The sequence below is a fragment of the Vanellus vanellus genome (genome assembly GCF_965231255.1).
Source record: "Vanellus vanellus genome assembly, chromosome: 1".
NCBI classification, from domain to species: Eukaryota; Metazoa; Chordata; class Aves; order Charadriiformes; family Charadriidae; genus Vanellus; species Vanellus vanellus.
This window is the reverse complement of record NC_138905.1, coordinates 49,164,668-49,185,388: the sequence shown is the minus strand read 5'-3', so window position 1 is coordinate 49,185,388 and position 20,721 is coordinate 49,164,668.

The window sequence follows — 20,721 nt, the reverse complement described above, 5'->3', positions numbered from 1 at the left end:
CCACATAGGGGCTGGACAAACAGCCAGGTCACAGCACATGGGTGACGCAGCTCTGGGCCCACACTCTCACCCTCTCTACAATAGAAAAAGTTGTAGAGGGTTCCTGGAGCAGAAGCAGGTTTCTGTGAGGAGGATATTCTTCAGGAATCTTGCTTGGAGTTTCTCCCATGTCTTCCCACAGGACAAAATCACAAATCCTGCCCCTATCCTAGCCTGATTTCTTGGGATTCAGGCAAGTCAGCTGGATTTTGTGCATGGGCTATGCTACTCTGTCTTCAGTTATTCAGCTGGGCCTTCTCTGATACCCAGCAAAGCTGTGCTGTGAAGGTGTACTGCCATGGCATCCCAGGGGAAAGGCTTTCCAAACGACTATGCGTCCCACTTTTTGGGCTAACTGCAACCAGGAATCATTATTCCCACTGCTGCAATGTGGAATGACAGCTTACTGTGTGAGGCTCTCACCCTGAGGATAGATCTGGGTGTCGGCTTTAAAAAATGTTCAAAGCACTTTATAACAGGTATTCTTATGTCTTTTAGTAGGTCAATGGCTCTCTGCAGCTTTTGCACTTTCAGCACGTACGGACACAATGGCACCGATTCGTCCCCCTAATCCCCCAAAATAAAGTAATATAAAATACTTTGGGCTTGAGCCTTACATTAAAGAAGTAAAAATAAATTAATGTGGTTCGACTGCCTGTAGATTACAATGGCAAAATTATCATGGTTCCTATTCATAAGGCACTTGGAATATAATTTGGGCAATTTCTCATGCTGAGAAAATTTCTCTCTGTTAAGAATTAGGGCTCTCCAGCACTGTAAAACTAACATTTGCATATTGATAGGGAACAGAAAAAAAGGTGTTTTTTAAAATAGCTAGTTAACTTCCTATTGAGCATGAGTTATTGTCACTATAACTTTTAGCATTTTGACCTTTTATTTTATTTCTCCTAAATTGTGATTGCTGCTCCAGTGCATGAGCCAACAGAGGTATTTTGAACACGATTCTGCCAAAGACTGGGTGTTTTGTTGTTAACCACAAACGTTGTGTTCCTCCCCCAATAACCCCCCAGATGTCCATATCTTTGACTTTCTGAAGTGCTAATGTGATTTGAATTGATACACTTTATTGTCTCCTAACTTGACCTTTAGTTGTTTTGAGCAGTACTGTTAAGATAAGTAACGTGCCCACAGAAGAGCAATTTATCTTAGGTACAGATCATAGGAAGATAGTGCTGTAAGTGTGAAATAAACAGAGGTAACTTAAACCACTTGCTATCTCAGGTTCAAATCCACCCCCACTTTTTTTAAGGTGCAGGCAAGCACCAGCTCCCAGTGAAGTTAGTGAAACAGGTTAGTACCTTGTCTCTGAAAAGTTTTTACTCTTGGTTGCCGGGCTACTCTGCAAAGTGAGATTTTTGTCCACTTGCTTGTGAAAATACCCATGTATATAAGTTCATCATATTCACCAGTACTTTGCCCTAAGCTGAGAGTCAGGCACAGGATCTACCTCCTTTGCTGTGTAGGACCTTTCTTCTGGTGACTTGTATAGATCCTGTGAGAAAGAAGGACAGTTTTTTTTTTTGTTTGTTTTGTTTTTTTTTTTTTTAATCTGAATGATGTCAGAAATACCAAATTAGGGCAAAAAAAGAAAACATTCATTTTGCAGGGTAACTTGTAATGTATTTGTGGAACCTCTTGTACAGGGAGCACAGGTGGTCCACTTGCTAGAACTGGGAAGCAGAATAGAGAGAAGCAATAAGGCAAGTGTTTGTTAGACCAACTGTCCCATGAGTTACAATACATGTGTTACCCAAAATACCAGTGTTGCAGACCCGGCATTGTGATAGTGTCTTCTGCTCAGGGCTGCATTGCCCAGCCTGATCCTGAGCAGCACAAGTAGCCCCACTGTGTCCCTACTTCTGTACAGTATCTGCTTCAAATGGTGGGGAGACAGCATCCTGCCATCCGCGATAGCACCTTACTCAACCGCTTTTCACTTTCAGCCCAGCAAAGTGCCTGAGCAGAGCAAAGTTGTTGCATGGCTAATGTCCATGGTAAACTGTAGGGCTTGGGAAGGTCAAAGACCAGACAGCACAGGGATCATGAGGGACATGAAAGGAGTTCCACCACTGGTGTCATCTTGGAGCAGCCTTCCTTGTAGGATGAAGTAGCCCTCTTGGCATATGGAGCCAGGATCTTGCACACAGAAAGTTCACATAGGCTAAGTCATAGATGACTAATTAGGAAACAGAGATCCTTCCATCCTACCTCCATAACCCCAGTTCTGTTGACACTTGTCTGAGGTGCAGTGTAACTGCAAGTCAGGGTTATTGCAGTAGTTCTTTGGCATCATCAGTGTGACAAAAGATTCAAACAGAACAGCTAAAATAATACTGCATAACCTCAGTAGTATGGCATAAGGACAAATATATTACACATCTGAAACATCAAGCCAGCTTCTGTAGTGGTCAGTATTAAATCTTTCAGGTTTGCATGAGGATTGCCCAGTGTACTTCCTTTCCCAAAGGGAAAGTATTAAAATGAGGTCACTGATTTCACATCAGAATCTGCAAGAGTTCATGTGTATTTTCAATCTTTATTAAAAAAGCAATAGCAGAACACACAAGAATATTCCAGAGAATATACAAATATACAAAAAGTCTTGCTGTATAATATATGGTTTAATCTAAAAGCCTTTTTTGAATTCTTCCTATCTCAAGGCAAGGTTTACTTTTTTTCCAAGTTTGCCACACTTTGCATCAAACCAAACAAAAAATATGTGGTAAAAATATAAAAAGAGGGAAGATCACACAACACTCTCAAGCCCACTAACATGATCTGCTTTTTGTCTTTTGCCATATGTTTCTTTCACACTCTGTAGGATAAGTATATAGCAAGCCTTTACCAGGTAAAGAATCCCAAGATAGATAATTAGAGGTCTTTTCCATCAGTGGTAGTATATAATAAAATTAATACTGATATACCACAACAAAGAGGCTCTACTGAGAAATGAAAACCTTAACCACAATGGCCACATCACTGACAATGACAGGACATAAATATATCAAATGAATGCTTTAAAGATCCAGAATTATCATAAACATTTGAGATCAAGTTGGTCATTTTTTGGAAAAAAATAGTTAATTTAGGTACTCTGAACACTGGAAATTTCACACACTTTTTTTGTGTGTGAAAAAACCACCCAACTCTGCAGATCATTGGGTGCACAGGACCAATTTTTGTCACTCTGAATGCATTTGGACTTAAAGCAGGAGTGGATTCCTCCTGCGCATCTGTCCATCTGCGCATCTGTACACAGGATATAAGACAAGCGATCATGACTGTCCCTTCTAGACTTAAAATGCACCAATCTATCTTCAAAATGTCATCTTCAAGACTGTATATGCCTAGTTGTTTGAATATATTCATTCAGTTCCTCACATTTTGAGAGTCTTGTAAAACTATGTTTTAAAAAGAACATTTTTAATGTATGTGTTTTCCTTTTAGTCTCTATTTTCAGTCTCCTAGGAGTCACTAAGGCCAGACTTTTCTTCTTGCTTTACATATGGTTGGCAGCAAATGAAGCAGTTTTCATTCTGATGAAAAATCTCTGTATATAACCTGTCACCCTGAGGAAGAGGCACATCCTGTTTAAAAAGAATTTCCTCTAAGCAATCCAAGAAAAGTCCATTCAGAATCTGCATGTGACCAAAAGAAAAGTGGGGGAAGGATTTGCTTATATTATGTTGCAATGTGAAAAGCAACAAATACAGTATGTATGTAAGCTTAGACGGCTTGTAGCCTTTGCTTATCTATGCTGCCTTTTAGAGAAAACACAGGTACAGAAGAATTCTTTATTTATTAAAGCAAAAATGGAATGTAACGAATTTTGGTGGCACTAAATTTTTGTCCTTGATATTAAGGCTGTCATAAGATGCCTATTAACAGTAATATGAAAAAGTCTCACAAGTTTTAAATTCAAGAAAGTACTAAATGTTATCTAATTTGCTAAATTTTACCCCCTTTCAGTCTTCCTTTGCACTGGTGGATCTGTTAAGGACGTGCAAGAAGTGATTGGATATATCCAGCATGTTAAATAAAAATCTAGTGAGACTGGGTTGTTACTAAATACGGAGACACTGTTTCTGGTTAAGGAAGCCCCTGCACGGTGGTTTTCTGCAGGGTGGGAAAGTATTGTGGGGTAGTGTCTCTACACACGCTTATCTCATTCTTGTAGTCTCCTCTGCACATCCATTGTGGGCCATTGCTGGGAACCGGTTACTGGGCTTTCATCCAGTACCACATTCACCTGGTCTAACACAGCACTCTCCATTCCTATGAAAGCATTAGTCAGATCAAATGTCTCAGTTCTCAAAACCCAACCTCACCCATAAGCAAAACCAACCTACCAGATTTGGAATTGCCTGAAGATATGAAAAATCAATGTCACTAGTGCTGAAACAAAGGTATCATTTTAAAAACACCCAGATAACAGCAGCTGGTGAACCATGCTACAAAAAAAGGCAAATTAATTTACTCCCCTCAACCTCTCAAACTCCCAAACAACCTGAGACAAGAAGAAACTCCTTCCTTGACTCCAAATTTGGGGAGCTGTATGTCCCTGCAACATGTGCAGGTGGGGCATTTGAGAAAATTCATTCCTTCCCCTCTTCTTTCTGTGTCTAGGCTCAGATGCTTGTTGGGAGAAGAGACTCCTTCCCCACCATTGGAGATACTGTGTCTAAGGAAGGATGGAAATGTATTCAGAGCCACAGGACCAAAACTCATCCTCTGGCTGAAAAATCAACCCAGAAGGAACATCTGGTTGAACTGACTAAATCATCTTTTCAAAACACAGCAAAAGTTCACAGAGAAAATGGCAAATAGGTGGGAAAATACAGAAAAACAGTGCTGATGTCTACTATAAACATTCATATAACAGTAAAGATAAGGGAGGGTGAGGTTAGCCCAGGAAGCATAAAATACTACTGAGTTATTCTCAGTTATTCTCATAAAGTTATTCTCAGTTATTCTCATAAAATACTACTGAGTTATTCTTTAAAATGCATTTTTAACTTCTGTCTAGGATGAAATCCATTAATAATTTCTCAAAGTTGAGTGGAGTTGGGTGTCTGCAGGGAGGAGGGAAATTTACTTTGCTTTTTTGCTTATGTTTTCTCATATCCAGCACTACGATTTCTGAGTTTTCTGCCAACTCAGCAAAGATGCAGTGAGTTGCTGATTCTGTTCCATCTTAGTTCTCATCTGTAACACGAGTGTGAGTCATCAGACAGTGTCCTTACAGACAGACTTTGGAGGCCTATTGGACTGATTTTATAGACATGAAGATTGCAGAAAAAACATACGATGACCAAACTCTTTTTCTGGAGGTAATCAGTGTTTGGGAAAAAAAAAAATCTGTTGCTGTAAAGATACAGCAGAGATACTGTTAAACAGGGAACTAGAACAAAACCTTCTGGTGTGCACCTGATGGAACTGGCAGGTTTGGAGCAAAGAGGAAAAGGTCTTTGTTAAATGTACAGGGGTACACCACCACGTAGCTCTTCTGTTCCAAGTCACCTTTCAGAAACAAGTAAGCAGCTGCAAGAAAAGGTTGGGTATCGGTGGTCTGATAAGTCATGGAAGACAATCCTGGGTTTTGTTCCAAAAGTTTATCGGAAAATACTAAAACCAGAGCTGAAATAAGGGTTGTACCTGATAAGAACATTAACTTTTGCATCCGGTAAGGTTACAGGATAGAATACATTTTCTTAATTATCAGGTGAAAGATTCTTGTTTGTTCTGTTCTCTGTAAGCTTCTCAGTCATTTGAAATGCTTCTTCAACTCCCTTTCTCTGCTCTCAGAAACTAACCCTGTACGTATTGCTCAAAACCACTCAATGGGACAAGTACCACATTAATAGAAGACAAACACTTTGCAGGGAATGGCTTTCCAGTGCTCTTTGCTTCTGCGTCCATTTCTCTAATTCAGTGACCCACTTATCAAAAAAACTTAGTCAGAAATGGAAGGATAAGAAACAGCACATTTAGATACATCTATATGTAGCAAGATGGCCCTTGGGATTCTGATTCATGACTGAGTTCCTATGCGTAATGGCATTGCAAGTAATAAATAATCATTGGCCTGTCTGAGTCTGCCAAGGGGAATCTTATTTTTATTTAGGCAGAGGATGTTTTGCAATTAAAAACAATTATTCTAGGACAGGGAAAGTACTTCTCCCTCGAGAACAGTAAGGCTGCAGGCTAATGTATGCCTCTCTTGAGAGACTCCTCGCTGCCGGCTGCTGAGATTACTTAGGTGTAGGTGAAGAGACAAAAAAAGGGACAGGAGCCGTGTGCGTGACTAAACCCTAAATGTCTCCCAAGGAATTGATTTTATGTGTCATTGCAACAGCAGTTCTGCAGTTAATTTGGTTCTTCCTATAATATTTGAGTAGCGTTGTGTGGAGAAAGGTAACGCCATTCCACAAAGGATTTCAGCACTTTGACATTTGGTTCTGATCTGCCACACAATGAGAACCACAAGTGCCAAAATTATCTCTGAAGGCAAGAGGAGGTTTGAACTCGGAGCAGACTGGTGGATCTTGGGAGCCTTTTGCTGCCAAGGAGCTGGGAGGCTGGGAGGAGTGGAAAGAGGTGAGACTGACAGGAAATCATGCACATGTTTTTGACAGAAACCTATGGGTTTTGAAACTCAGTCCTGGTCTATTCCAAACTCTGGTGAAATGGAAGGGCTTCTGCAGAATGTTTCAATTTAACAGAGGCTACTAATGCTGACAAAGTGGGGCATCTTTTGGATCAGCAGAAGTTATGAACTATTTGAAATACAAACAAGATTTTGAGTCTAGTTTTTACAGTTATGTAATCAAATTACTTTGCTTTTAGGTCACTTCACAACAAAAATTTGATTCTCTCTTTGAATAATCTGGTAAGATACAAGTAACTGTTTGGCTAAATTTTTGGTCACTGATTTTTCATCAGATATGGGTCTCGTCGTATTTCCCTTCCCACCCCTGTCCCTGCGCCCACAGGCTGTATCCCATTATGTCATGTCATGTTGGGTTATCTCCTACTTTAGCAACACATGCCATGATGTGATATCCCATAATTCACAGAGACAGGAACAAAGTACTCTGAACAGTAGACTGATTGTGCTGCTGTAATATCTGGGGCATCTGCAGAGTGCTGGAGGATGGCAAAGGTTTTTAGCTTTCTGAATAAAAGTTGGATAGCTCAGCAGATATGCAATGCTTAATGGGCTAAAATGCAAGGGTAATCAGTACCATAAAGAACCTGGTGCCTGGAGTCTCAGCAGCCCATGAAGCAGAAAGTAATCAGCTCAGCCTTCTCCAGCGAGTGTCACTGCAGCTTCTACACGTGGCTTCAAGGTGCCTGAATGGATTGAAAGCGAAAGAGAAAAGTAGAGCAGAAATGCCATTCAACCCATAATATCCTGGTTCTTAGAGGAGTCGTTGTTTGGAAATGGCTTGATGAACAGTGCGTTGATGACTGAGCTGTTTGTGCTTCTAGGGGGGGGGGTCACGTACAAAACGTGCTCATTCTGTAGACTCATACTGGTGATTATTCATTCTCTTTGTTGTGGTCAGGCTTCCAAAGAGGATATGATGCCCCCTGTGCTGTCTGGAGCAATAATCCTAAAACAACATCTGCTCCACAAGATTTGCAACCTGAGATTTAGATAGCATGCAGCAAAATCATAAAGGGGCATGCGTTGCGGTACAAAGACAAACTAAGAAGTTAGAATGGTTTTAATAGTCAGTGGTCCTCAACAGCATAATCCTGCTAAAGACTGCTGTCTTGTAGAGGAGTTCGGTGTTCCCAGGATTCACCTTTACGGAAAGCAGAGATTTCCTTTCAGATATGAAGTTAGTGTAGACAGTCTAATTTGCCCTAGAAAGAACAAGAGCAGGTCCTTTGTGAGAAAGGAAATATCGGTTGTTCATATGTTTCAGTCATGGCAGGCTCCTTCCCTCTTGTGTAAAAAAATAGCAGATTTGCATTCAGCTAACTCGGCCACAACTTCTCAGCCATCCACGCTACAAAGAGCACAAGGTCAGAACAGAAGGAGTGAGGCACTGCTGAGGTTTCAGAAAGGTGAACAAAAGCAATTAAAAACGAAGCAGAAAAAGAAAATGGTAATAGCAGGACTTACTGCACTGGCCTACATAAGTGACTGTCTGGCAGGCGACTACCTGCCAAACAGTGATTTAGTGAAATCACAGCTCTGGGTTCAGTTCCTAGAGCTGATGCAGACTATAGGTTCATTTGCCTCATTTCCTCATCTGAAAAAATGAAGATAATTATAAAATATCCAAATCTTTGCCTTTTATATCTCTGAGGTCTTTTAGGAGGACCGAAATCTTGCCCAGTTGTTCCTATGCCAGGGTGATCCAGGCTCAGTTAAGGTTCTTCACTGAACCACAGGGCAGATTATTGCTGCTTTATACTAACAATAATAATTGTCTTAGTGTTAAATAACATCAGGAAAGACACTGGGAGCTGATTGTGCTTCCACTGCTCTTTCCATGGTTCTGCCTCAAGCAGATTAGCCTCTTTGTTCTGGTAGGTATGTAAAATCAGTACACCCAAACTCTGTCAGGTTAATATTTATTTTACAAATATTTTTTAATCAGGGAGGAATTGCATTCCATGCTCTAACTGTAGATCTTTCCCCAGCTATGTGGAGAAGTGACTAGGCTGAGTGCAAAGTATTGGTCAGAAAAGGAGCTACTGCATTTACTGTCACATTTATGACTCTTTATAACATAAAAGTATTATTGAATTAAACGTACCACTGGTGTGCATCAAGGTTTTGCCCTGTGTCCTGGACAATCAGTTATGGTCAAGTATAATGGATTTTAATGCTTGTCCATATGAGCAATCAGTCCAGACAAGTTTGTAGAAAGTATGCGGGGTCATAGATCTTGAATCCAAATGAGTCTAACAGAATCCCGTGTTCATGGCTACACTACAAGGCTCATCTTTCTCCTACCCGAGCCACAGGCTTCTGGTTTTGCTCTGTCCCTTGATTTGTTTCATTGTGTATCAGTTTGTGATATGTTCTTTCAGAGAGTTGGGTGCCATATATTGATAGGAATGGAGGGCTCCTTCTCTCACTCCTTATGCACGCAAAGGCTGAAATCCTTTAAAGTAAAAATGAAGCATTTCCAGCTCTAGCATGCACGTTTCATTTAATTAGTTAGAAGAAATTTGTCTCAAAACTCTAAGTACAGGGAAACGAAGTGCCCCAACCAAACAAAGTATTTCAGATTTTGTGGTGTTTGATCCTTTTGACAAACAATCAACATTTTCTACACTAGCCAGCCACTCTATAAAATTTATCGCTTAGTGGAAAATTCATCTTCCTTTAAAAATTATTCACAGCCAGACACTTCAGTAAATCCATAACATGGCAACGCGTTCTCTGCAAATGCATTTTTCTTTCTTACAAACAGTTAAGATCAGCTACCTGGAATAATGGCCACAGAGTATCCTGAATACAGTAAATTCTTAAAGTACTTCAGAACTTAAAAGACTGCAGGAAAATGTGGACAAATATTACTGCTTTCCTGGTGCAATATGTTAGATACATCAAAAAGTAAAGAAACAAAAATTCAAAGATAAAAATTTAATTTCCTTGAAAACACGATTAAAAAGAAGAAAGGTAAATGATTTAATTAGGTATTTTTAAAGCCCTGCTGTTACCAGGAATTTCAAAATGCAGCAGAGTGTTTCCAAACATCATTCTTTAACATGAATATGTACCTTTACATAAGGGTGTCCTTTGATGAGCTATAAAAGAGAACAATAATGGAAGATAAACTGAAGTTCCTTTTTTAAGAACCAAAATTAAAAAAGCAAAACAGAAAAATAAAATCATCTGCCAACTTCAAAGAGTTTCAAAGCATGAAATTCTGTAAGCCTGAACCGTAATGTAATGATTTATGTTTAAGGATACAGTGTAGAGCTTTGAAATCTTGAGGAAACAGGAAAAAATGAGCTGTCGTTTCTGTGACTAATGAAAAAATGTCTACAAACAGTTTCTAATTGTGATACCTCAGATGTTTGGGATGTACGAACATGTCACACCCAGAGATCTTTTTAAATTTCAGTTCCTTTTTTCCTGTGGATTTACATGAAATAAAATATTGTTTATGGCCAGCTTTCCCAACTGGAACATGTTCAGCTCAGAAGTCTATTTAGAAATGAGGGAAAAAAAAAAATAGATCTCTTCCCCTCTCAAAACAGGGAGGAGGCACCCATGCTGCATAACCCTTTTGCTACACTCAAAGTGTGTCTGCACTCTGGATTTTGTTCCTTGTGGTGGTTGCCATGAGCTGTGTATTTGTTGATATTTACTTGCATTGACCTTGTAATTTCACTATAAACAGAAATCAGGTGGTGCCAGAAGACTCAGCGATCATATAGGTAGTGTCACATAGTGTTTTCATTCCATGTAAACTCACTCTCTCTCGCCCGCTCTAAGTGGGGAGGTACTAAAATTATTAGCTTAGACCAGGTGCCTCACTTTTATTTGTGTAAAGCTGGATGAGACTAGTCCCCTATGCTATGATTTTAAAAACAAATCAAGCGCATGTTATTGCCCAATCTGCAGCTCTGGCCAGATCTTTATTCTTCATAGCTCCCTAAAAATGCACAGGTCAAAAGCTCTTCCTCGGTCTGTGATTTTCTGTATGGTTTTTATTTCCCGTTAGTTGCTGAAATTAGCAAAAAAATTGCTGGTAACAGAAAATCAAATCCTGGTGCTCCAGGTTTTATTGTATGGGGCTAAGGTGAGCTATTGGTCCTCTTCTAGGGGTCCTGGTGAGTGTTAAAATGGGTCCATTTTTATAGGCTTACTTGTGGCAAGGCATGAATGTAAAAGGAGCTGAAATCTTGCTTGTAAGTAAGTACAAGCCTCTTTTCACGGCTGCCAAGTAAAGACAATATTTTGGGAGGGATACTTTGGGTTTCAGCTATTTCTTATCAACGTTTCTGCTCAGTTCTCTGTACAGCACCCTGCGTGCATGCAGTTGGACAACGCTGTTTCTTTAAAAATAAGGGTAAAGCTTGAAATAGGAACTCTCTAGCTTGGCGTGTTTGCTGAACAAACACTGAAAGGCAGCAGGGAGGTAAATCATTGTTGCATGCTGAAGGGAAGCGTGGCATTACTTATGAATGACTGCATGCATGGCTGCCTGACTCAATGAATGAATCACCCCGAATAAGGCTGTGCGGCTCGAACGAGCACAGCAACTGCTCCGATTTTCATTTACAAAGCTTAATCATAAATATTGTATATTCTAGGAGGCAAGGAAGGATGCGCAGTCAGACCTGGTTAATGTGTTTTATTGCCAGGGCTGGGTACGTGGGATGGCTGCGGCGCTCACCCCCCTGAGATGAGCTGTGGGCGCACAGTCCTTTCTGTTCCGGCAGCGCGAACGTTTCAAGCCAGGCCGGGGTTCGTGGCCTGGCGGGTTGCATCACATACACATTCATTAAAAATAACAGTGCCGTCGGGGGAAAATTATACTCTGAACTATCTCTTATGCTACAGACTTTCAAAATCCGGGGGTGTTTTCTAATAACTTAAATATTTCCATGCTGGCTTCCACTATTAGATAAATCTAGGCAGAGCCTAACAGGCCAACATTTAGAAGGTGTTTATAGTGTGGCAAAAGCCTCATGTCAGACTATCTAAATCATCGCCAACATTGACAGTTTCAGCTGATGTACCAAAATTTGGAGCCTTGGAAGCTTTCGTAGGAAAGAGATTTCAAATGATGAAATATTGTCTGCACTGAGGGACAGCGTCTGTGCTATGACCAGTTTAACTCCATAAGTGGAAGTTATATGTTACGGAACCAAAATTTTCACAATTTTATTTTGGTTATGACAAAGCATGAATAAAACAGCACCATATTTTGCACTCTTCAGCCTCTGCCTGAAAATTAGTTTTGCTACTTTTTGTAATTAGAAAAGTTTACTATACCATGATGATCAGAAGTCACTCTATTTCTCCAGTAAAAATAAACCTTCATTAATAACAAGTGGTGCTGGAAATCCACTCAAATGCTTTGAACATTTTAAGTGCTCCAAAATCTTTTAGGACTTTGAGTCTGATTTCAAGCTTTATGACTAGAAATTGATTTGTACTGATGAGCTATGATGTACAGACAAATGATGACATTTTATTTCAAGATACCACTTTAAATAACAAACAGAGAGTAAATTTTTAAAAAGAGACTACAAAAATATCTCTGCCGGGTAAGCCAGATTTTTAACTAAAAGACACTGTGGTTCTTTAGGCTTCGAGCCTAAGCAGATTTAGATATAATACAGCTGTGTTTTGTGAATGTGTCACACAAAAAAATGTATCCTGAAATTAAATGATCGGAGAGAGTGGAGCATATAACATAAATTGCAGAAGAGACAGCATGCAGACGGTGGCAAACAAATTTAGAGTAACATTTTAAGGTTAATATCAAAAGTTACATTTACAGAAACAATTCAGCTAACATGAAACGGGTTTTCTGTTTGGTTTTTCAAAAACTGTGTGAGATGGAAGGAGGCTGCTCCAAATGAAATGAACAGAGGCTCAAGGTGAGATGAAAAAAAGGTATGGGTAGCAAGGAAGCAGGCAGTTAGGCTGTGTACCCTATGGTGTAAATACTTCACCTGTTCTGCATAAACTGCCATTAAAGAGCTTTGTAGCAGGATCAGTAGTATCCCACATGCAGCTGTACATATCAAGCCCAGGGACATTTAAACCTATGTGGACAAGCTTGGCAGGAGATCACTGTTGAGACAATGAGCGGTGTTGTCATGCACCAGTGATGCTCAGATGGACACCAACTTGGTCACAGCCTCACAAATACTTGCAGAAAATCTCCAGTGCTGCTGGGAACATGCCCCAGGCAGGTCAGAGGGAGCACTCGCGGCAAAGGAGTCCCTCTCCTTTAGCATCAGCTCTGCCGTTAGCTGACCCCGGCTACCAGCAGAGTTGCTTTCTGTCAACCAGCTAGGATCTGTGCTCCAGAGGTAAGATACGCACTGGCCCACCCTCTTCTGCATGATCCTGGTTACATGTGGGACAGAAAGGGCAGTTGCTAAACCCACAGATGCTCACTGCATCATTTGCTGTGACCACAGCCATGGCCATGGCTCCTCACTGCTCCTCTGGGCACACAGATGTTAACAACTGGCATGGATTTTGAGTATCTTGTTGATAATGCAGATTGGCATTTCCCAGGATGTAACATCTAACATTCGATTCTTGTAATCAGGTGGGACTGCTCTTGCAGTACATGGGGGCTGCAAGTCACATGCTGCTTATTTCAGAGACCCAAAGGACAGGGGAGTGCTCACAGATGGGAGGTGACTATGGCTTCCCAAAGTGCCTTAGCGGATGAATTGCATTGAATACGCTAGGCTCAGTAGCATTTGCTAATTAATTTCTCCCACGGGGAGGGGGGGGGGGGGAAGGGGGGGAGGATCATGGTGCCAACAGCACCAGTACAGTGTCATTGCCAGTCACCCACTACAGCCCCACCACAGGGGCCATGGTTCAACGATTCAAGAGTTAGACACAGCTTACAAGCTGTAGAGATCCCTGTTACTTCTGGGTGTTCTTTGCTTCTCTGTTGTCTCTAGATCTAGAAATCTCACTCTATTACACCCTTTCCTGATTGTCCTACAAGGTGCACACTCCACCTTCCTCTAGGCATGAGGATAGAGGCCTGCACAGGATTTCAGAATAACCTCTAGCTCATGAACACAAAACTACTGTAAATCATAGAATCATAGAACAATTAGAGTTGGAAGGGACCTAAAAGATCATCTAGTTCCAACCCCCCTGCCATGGGCAGGGACACCTTCCACTAGACCAGGTTGCTCAAAGCCCCATGCAACCTGACCCTGAACACTTCCAGGGATGGGGCATCCACAACTTCTTTGGGCAACCTGTTCCAGTGTCTCAGCACCCTCAGAACAAATAATTTCTTCCTAATACTTAATACAAATCTATCCTCTTTCAGGTTAAAACCGTTACCCCGCTTCCTGATAAATAGTTCCTCTCCACTTTTCCTGTAGGCCGCCCTTAAGTACTGAAAGGCTGCAATAAGGTCTCCCCAAAGCCTTCTCTTCTCCAGGCTGAACAACCCCAACTGTCTCAGCCTGTCTTCATAGAAGAGATGCTCCAGCTCTCTGATCATCTTTGTGGCCCTCCTCTGGACTCACTCCAACAGGTCCATGTCCTTACATTGGGGGCTCCAGAGCTGGATGCAGTATTCCAGGTGGGGTGTCACCAGAGAGGAGTAGAGGGGTAGAATCACCTCCCTTGATCTTGTGGCCACCCTTCTTTTGATGCAGCCCAGGATGTAGTTGGCTTTCTGGGCTGCGAATACACATTGTTGGCTCATGTTGAGCTTCTCATCAACCAACACCCCCAAGTCCTTCTCCTCAGGGCTGCTGTCAATCCATTCTCTGCCCAGCCTGTATTTGTGCATGGGATTGCCCCGACCCACATGCAGGACCTTGCACCTGGCCTTGTTGAACTTCATGAGTTTGGCATGGGCCCACCTCTCCAGCCTGTCCAGGTCCCTCTGGACGGCATCCCTCCCCTCCAGTGTGTCGAGCGCACCAGACAGCTTGGTGTCATCGGCAAACTTGCTGAGGGTGCACTCGATGCTAAACAGCACCGGTCCCAGTATTGACCCCTGATCCATGGAAATGCACACATAAAAAGTAATGTCTTAGCCAGGCACAATACCTAGGGTAGGCACATGAAAATACCTTTGTAAAGGGATACCCCAACGCATGAACCCCTCCTCCTTGAAAATGTTCACACTCAGCTATGACTTGATGGTTGGCTGCCCTTGCGAAACCTCCTGTTGGGGCAACATCCGACCTGCCAGCACCTCCTGCTTCCCACCGGTTCACTGCCTGGGCTTCCCCGCACAGCAGCTGCTTCTGCTTACATACAGCTTTTAGGGCTCCACTGAACCGTGTCTCCTATGATCGCAAGATATATTTCCTCCTCCTGTTTGCTTGGCACCGTGGTGTCTGCTGGTGGGCTGCAGAACTGGGTGACGGTGCCGTCCCCTCCTTGCTGAGATGGGGGGGCTGGAGGCAGAGAGCTGAAGTAGGAAACTGAGATCAAGTACCCAGAAATGCATCAGAGAGATTTGTTATGATAATTTAACTTGCAGTGTTATTCTGATCAAAAGCTACTCACTCTCCTGTTGTTCCCTGGGGTTACAAACCTGTACAAAATGTGAATAAGCGATGCAGATTTGGAGCCTGTACACCTCCAGGTTTCTGCTTGCCTGGTCTGGGATTTAGGTTTGATCCAGCTCAAAGCTGAGGGAGCACTAGGAAACACACAGGTCTGCACCAGCAGACAGGCCTCTCCTCTCCTCCATCCCTCTCCAAACCAGAGCAGTGCAGCAAACAGCAGCTGCTGCTCAGATGCTCCCCATTGTAAGTGCGGAGATGTTTCTGGCGTTGACTATTTTAGAAACCGAGTTTCCAGGTCAGGTGTTGAATGTATTTTGAATGTACATTCTTGCATTTGCTGTCTTTCCCCTGGCTTTCTCTGGCAGATCATACAGTGCAATACTGAATGCCTAAAAATAGTAATATAGGAATAATTTTTTTATACTTTCCTTTTTGTTTCATTCCCTCAGTTCAATTTCTTGGATCTGTTTTACTGTGATAGTACCTAAGCAAAGAGTCTTTTCAGTGAGGAAGTCAGTCCTTCTAAAAAGTGTTTCTAAATAACTGAGTGGGGTGAGTCATGTAGCAGGAAAAAGTTAAGACTCAAAAACACTGACTCCGGTAATACATTGCTTCTATTAGTAGCAATTTCTTTATGACCTTAAGACTTCCGTAGCAGCATAAATATTTTACATGGTTGAAGCAATTCGAATAATCTTAGTTAGCTCAGGCATTAAAAATGCAGCAGTGAAGGAAGGGAAGCTTGCTAACAGCATTCAGGCTTAGAATTATAGTCGCAGTCATGACTGTGTCACTGCATGGTCATAACTTTCCAGGTGGATTTACAACACGGTAGTCACCCGTTGGCGAAAACGCAGACAGCTAAAGCTGGGACCTCCAGAACTAAAAATCACAAGCTTCAGTTTGAGTTGAAGTGCTGTAAATACTCAGAGTGAATCTTGCCTCTTGTGGGCTAAATGCTACATGCAGGGGGTTGCAGTAGGATGCAGATATTCCTCAAAGAATGAGTTGGCAATAATGGTATAAATCATGCAGCTTTCATGTTTATTACTGGGGTAGTCACTGCTTGGTAGTCACCCCATGTCAAAATACGGGGTAGAGAAATTTTGGCTACATCCGTAATGCTAAATAAAATAGGGATGCTCTAGTGGAACTCCTGTGGGGGGCAAATAATTGCAAAATAATTTCAAAGAAAAATAATTGCAAAGCAAAGTAATTGTCTTGTTTGGGGGCTTTTTTCAGTTAAAAAAAAAAATAATATGGGGACTGGCCTGGAGGCTGTCACAGTGGTGTTTTCATGACGTGAAACTGGAGCTATATGTTGCATGTGTGCGTAGGAGACAGAGAGTTAAGACTTTCATGTACCAAACTTTAAAATCCAAAAATAAACATGCCCCTACTGAAGATCATGCAAGCTTTCTTCCTGATTACTTTGCTTTCTGGTTTGATATATTTCTTGTCTATATTATTTGAATTTGATGCTTTGAGGGTAAGAGCACCTGGCAGCTGTGATTATTATTGCGAATTCAGTAACAAACAGTGCCAAGGGTGATGAGTTTGTTTGCAGGTTGTGCGTGGCAAAAATACTTCAGATCTAGATTTAATGTGGATCCGCTACATGAGCTAGACCTTGCTGGCCTACTTAGTCTCATGTCTTGGCCCAAGCACTGGCCTGGATATGACCTCCCCGAGACAGGTGGAAACACACGTTTCGGACATCATGGATGCCATGTCTTTGTGATGTGTATGCCATGACTGCATAAGAAATGTAATTTCTTAACTGTTGTGGCAATTGTCATGGCCCTTCGATCCATATCATGTTCAATATTTGCTGAAACTCATTCGTTTAAGCACTATGGGTACAGTATTCCACAAAGATCTTCTTGCACAAGCAATATTGGCAGATCAGAAACCACTTTCATTAAGGAAAAGTACATTTTACTATACACACGCTAGTGTGTTTCTTTCTGATCTTTTCTTGTCCCACAGAGAAAAGATGCTTGAGCAATGAAGAAGGTGCTGTAGCTCGCTCTCATTGTAGATCGACCCCAATGTTATTACTTTCTTATTTACTCTAGTTTTCTAAATATTTAGATTATTTTCATAATTTATCCATGCTTTCCTTCAAGCTATTGCTATGCAAACTTCTGCTAGGGTCACCTTGAAACGTTTCATTTTCAACAGGAAGAACCTCCGTTGACTCTTTCTCATATCTTAGTTTAATTAATTCTAATTGTTTTTTCTTTTGGCTAATGTTACATTATTTCCAATGTAAGAACATTACTGCCTAGATTATTTCAGTTATATTCCAAGCCAATGTCACTGGCAGACTGAAGGCTGCCCAGAATAGAGGCTAAGACATAAGCTGTTCCTTTTTTTTTTCTTTTGCACACAGTATGATCTGAACTTTATGTAGCACTGTTCACAAGGATAAATAGCTGGCAAGGTGAATCAGGGTTGAAAAATCTGGCCCTAAAGCTTAACTAAGAGACATAGCAGATCAGTTCTCTAAAGATAAATGAACAATGTTATCATTTGATTAAGACAAATACTACTTTGGTCTATAGAATAAACAAGCTTCCTCTCAGTCCTGTCATATGATATTCATGCTGGAATTCACTTGAACAAGAGTGCATTCATTTCATAATAAATAACTGGTGGTTATACAACACCTTTGACCACAAAGCCTTCTAAAGGCTGCGTTGTGTTTCTTCCACATTTACAAAAAAAAAGTGAGGCATAAGTTTAATAGCGTGAGTAAACTGCAAACAGATGACAGATACTTCACAAGCAAAATGCCAACTCTATCAGAGAAGGTTTTTTTTTCCCATTATTTGCTTGAAGGAAACAAACACTCTCAGTACATTGACAGGGAAACAGAGTCACAACATGTAATTGACCAACAGTCATGGAAACTGTTGTTGTTGGAGATGGCTTTAAAACTCAGAAGCTCATGTCCTCCAGTTCTTTGTTCACAAACTTCCTTTCCTGTGTGGACTGCATGAAAACAAACAGTAGTTTTAATCAACTTTTTTTTTTTTTTTTTTTTTTTTTTTTGCCAGGGAGTTAAAAGGGAGGAATGGATTTATCAAGGTTTGAAAATGCTGAAATTCACTTCAGCATTTGAAAAAGGCTTAGAGCTCAGGGAACTCTTGACCTGAATCTGTTTCTAGGAATCTGCAGAACAAGTTTGTTCTAGTTATTAAATTTATTGTTTGGATGACTATAAGCATATTCATGGAAAACATAAGTAAATCATGGAAGTCTTCTGGTAGTTACCATGAATAGTCATTCATCTGAAACTTCATCTGGGAAGTATGTTCATCATTCATTATTTCAGCATTGCAGTTGCACAACCAGTAAGTACAAACAAAACTGTATAGCCTAAATGGCATGTTGCTTACCACTAACAGTACACAGTGAATAATGCTGAAGTGCTCTCCTGGCAGACTGTCTGCAGAGTGGCGTATGTCCGTGTAAATCATGCGGTGAACCCCCAGAATTGCAGACAGACAGGGAGTGTTCCCAAATGACTGGCAAACAGGAAAAAAACAACTAACGGTCATCGAGGGAATGATTCGTGATACGTTACGTGATATCACTTGCTCTTTCATCCGCATGTTTTTTTCTAGATATGACCAAACTTAGCCCACATTTCTTGTGAAATAGTTACATTTTTGAAGCATGAAAGTCGTCAGGCTAATACGGGTCTGACAGCTCCATAGCAGTCTACGGGTATGGTTGGATCAAACAGAATTTTAAAAGAGTTTGGATTTAGCATGTTTGAAGCTGAATCTTTCAAGGTGCGTTTAAAGTTATCTAGAAAGCCATAGACACCATTAAAATCTGTGTATTTGTAGGCTGTGTTCTATATACGTGTACTTATGAAGGTTAGAGCTTGGATGATAACGCGTTCCGCTCACTAACACTAAGCCCAGTACGCATTTCCTATACAGGTGGCTTTTTCATATATCTGTTCAGGTTTATCTTACCTCAGCCACACTTGCCACCACTTTAGTCCTCTTACAGTCATTTACACCGCTGCAAAGTATGATTGAAATATCATCTCATCATATCCTAACAGTTCTATACACTATCTCTGCTCCAAAAATGAGGGCTCATAGGCCTAATCTCAGTGATGTGTTCTGCATGTAAAGCATGGATGGATCTTTAGGAACTTGAAAGGCAGAAGCATTTATGGTCCCAGCAGATTCAGTCTATGCCTTAACATATCTAATCCAAAATTCTACATTCTAATTGAAGACATTTCTAAAAATGTGTTTTCTTTTTTTTTTTTCTGGAGCCAGTATTTGGTGATTGTCTATTTTTTGCCTTTATCGACAGTATAATTCCCATATTGGTTTGTGAATCTATAGCAGCAGTATTTCCAGAGAAAAAAATATACTGCTTTATTTCACACTGTTTAAAACTGAAGGGGGGTGTGATGATGCTGGTGCTGGTGGTTATTTGAGGCATATCTGCAGAGACAAACTGCCCAGCTGGACCCATACATTCCTTTCTCCAACAGAGACTTTTGCTCCAATGCTCCAAGACTGGTTCCTTCCTCTCTTAACCTCCTCATCTACAGCTTTGATACTTGCTTGTCCCTTAAACAATCAGCAGGAAGAGGTTTATCCTTAACTGGATCTTTTTGTAGAGGTCCCTATCACTGATAGTTTCCTACAAGAAGGTCCTAGAAATTGTCCTTTCTCAGAACACACTGCTATCACTGGGATTCATGATTTTTTTGGAGTCAGTTTTGACATAGTGACCGCACAAGGCCCAGCCACCTGAGTAAACAGTACTGATCACCGGTGAGCTTGTCTCCTGGACCAACCCTGCTTTGCCGGACTGTCACTGCTCCAGTGTCCATCCCAGTAAAAAAATCAGACTCTTTGATTTCTCTTTTAGCTCTGGAGATTTTCTACATCTTGAGTCTCATTAAACCCGCCTTACTTTTTCTTTGCTAAAAATGGAGCTTGTTCTCTACTCTCAAGGCTTGATCGAGTGCTTTTTAGTCAATGGAAAACTTGTCATTTACTGCAGTGGACTTTGATTTATTCTCCATTTCCCTTCAACTCCTGTACTATTGGAGCTGGTCAAATTTAGCCTTTTTTTTTGAGGATAAGGGTTTTCTTTATGCCAGTCAACTCACCCATAATGAATCTCTATCCCTCGCATCGGAAAAAAGCCAGCCTAGATCCTTGACTAGCCGTTCAAAATCAATACCAGATTTTACCTTACATAGAGCACGTGGGCTTTGGGACATTGAGTTTGGGGGAGGAGGTGTGACAAACAGTGCATAAAAACAGGTGGGTTTGTGTTTTGCTGAGACATATGCTGTTATTCACCCCGAGGAGAAAGGGAAGGCAGCAGAGGAGGGGAAGTTTGGCCCATATGGGAGGTTAAGGGGAAGTGGGAGAACTGAAGTAAATGTAATCA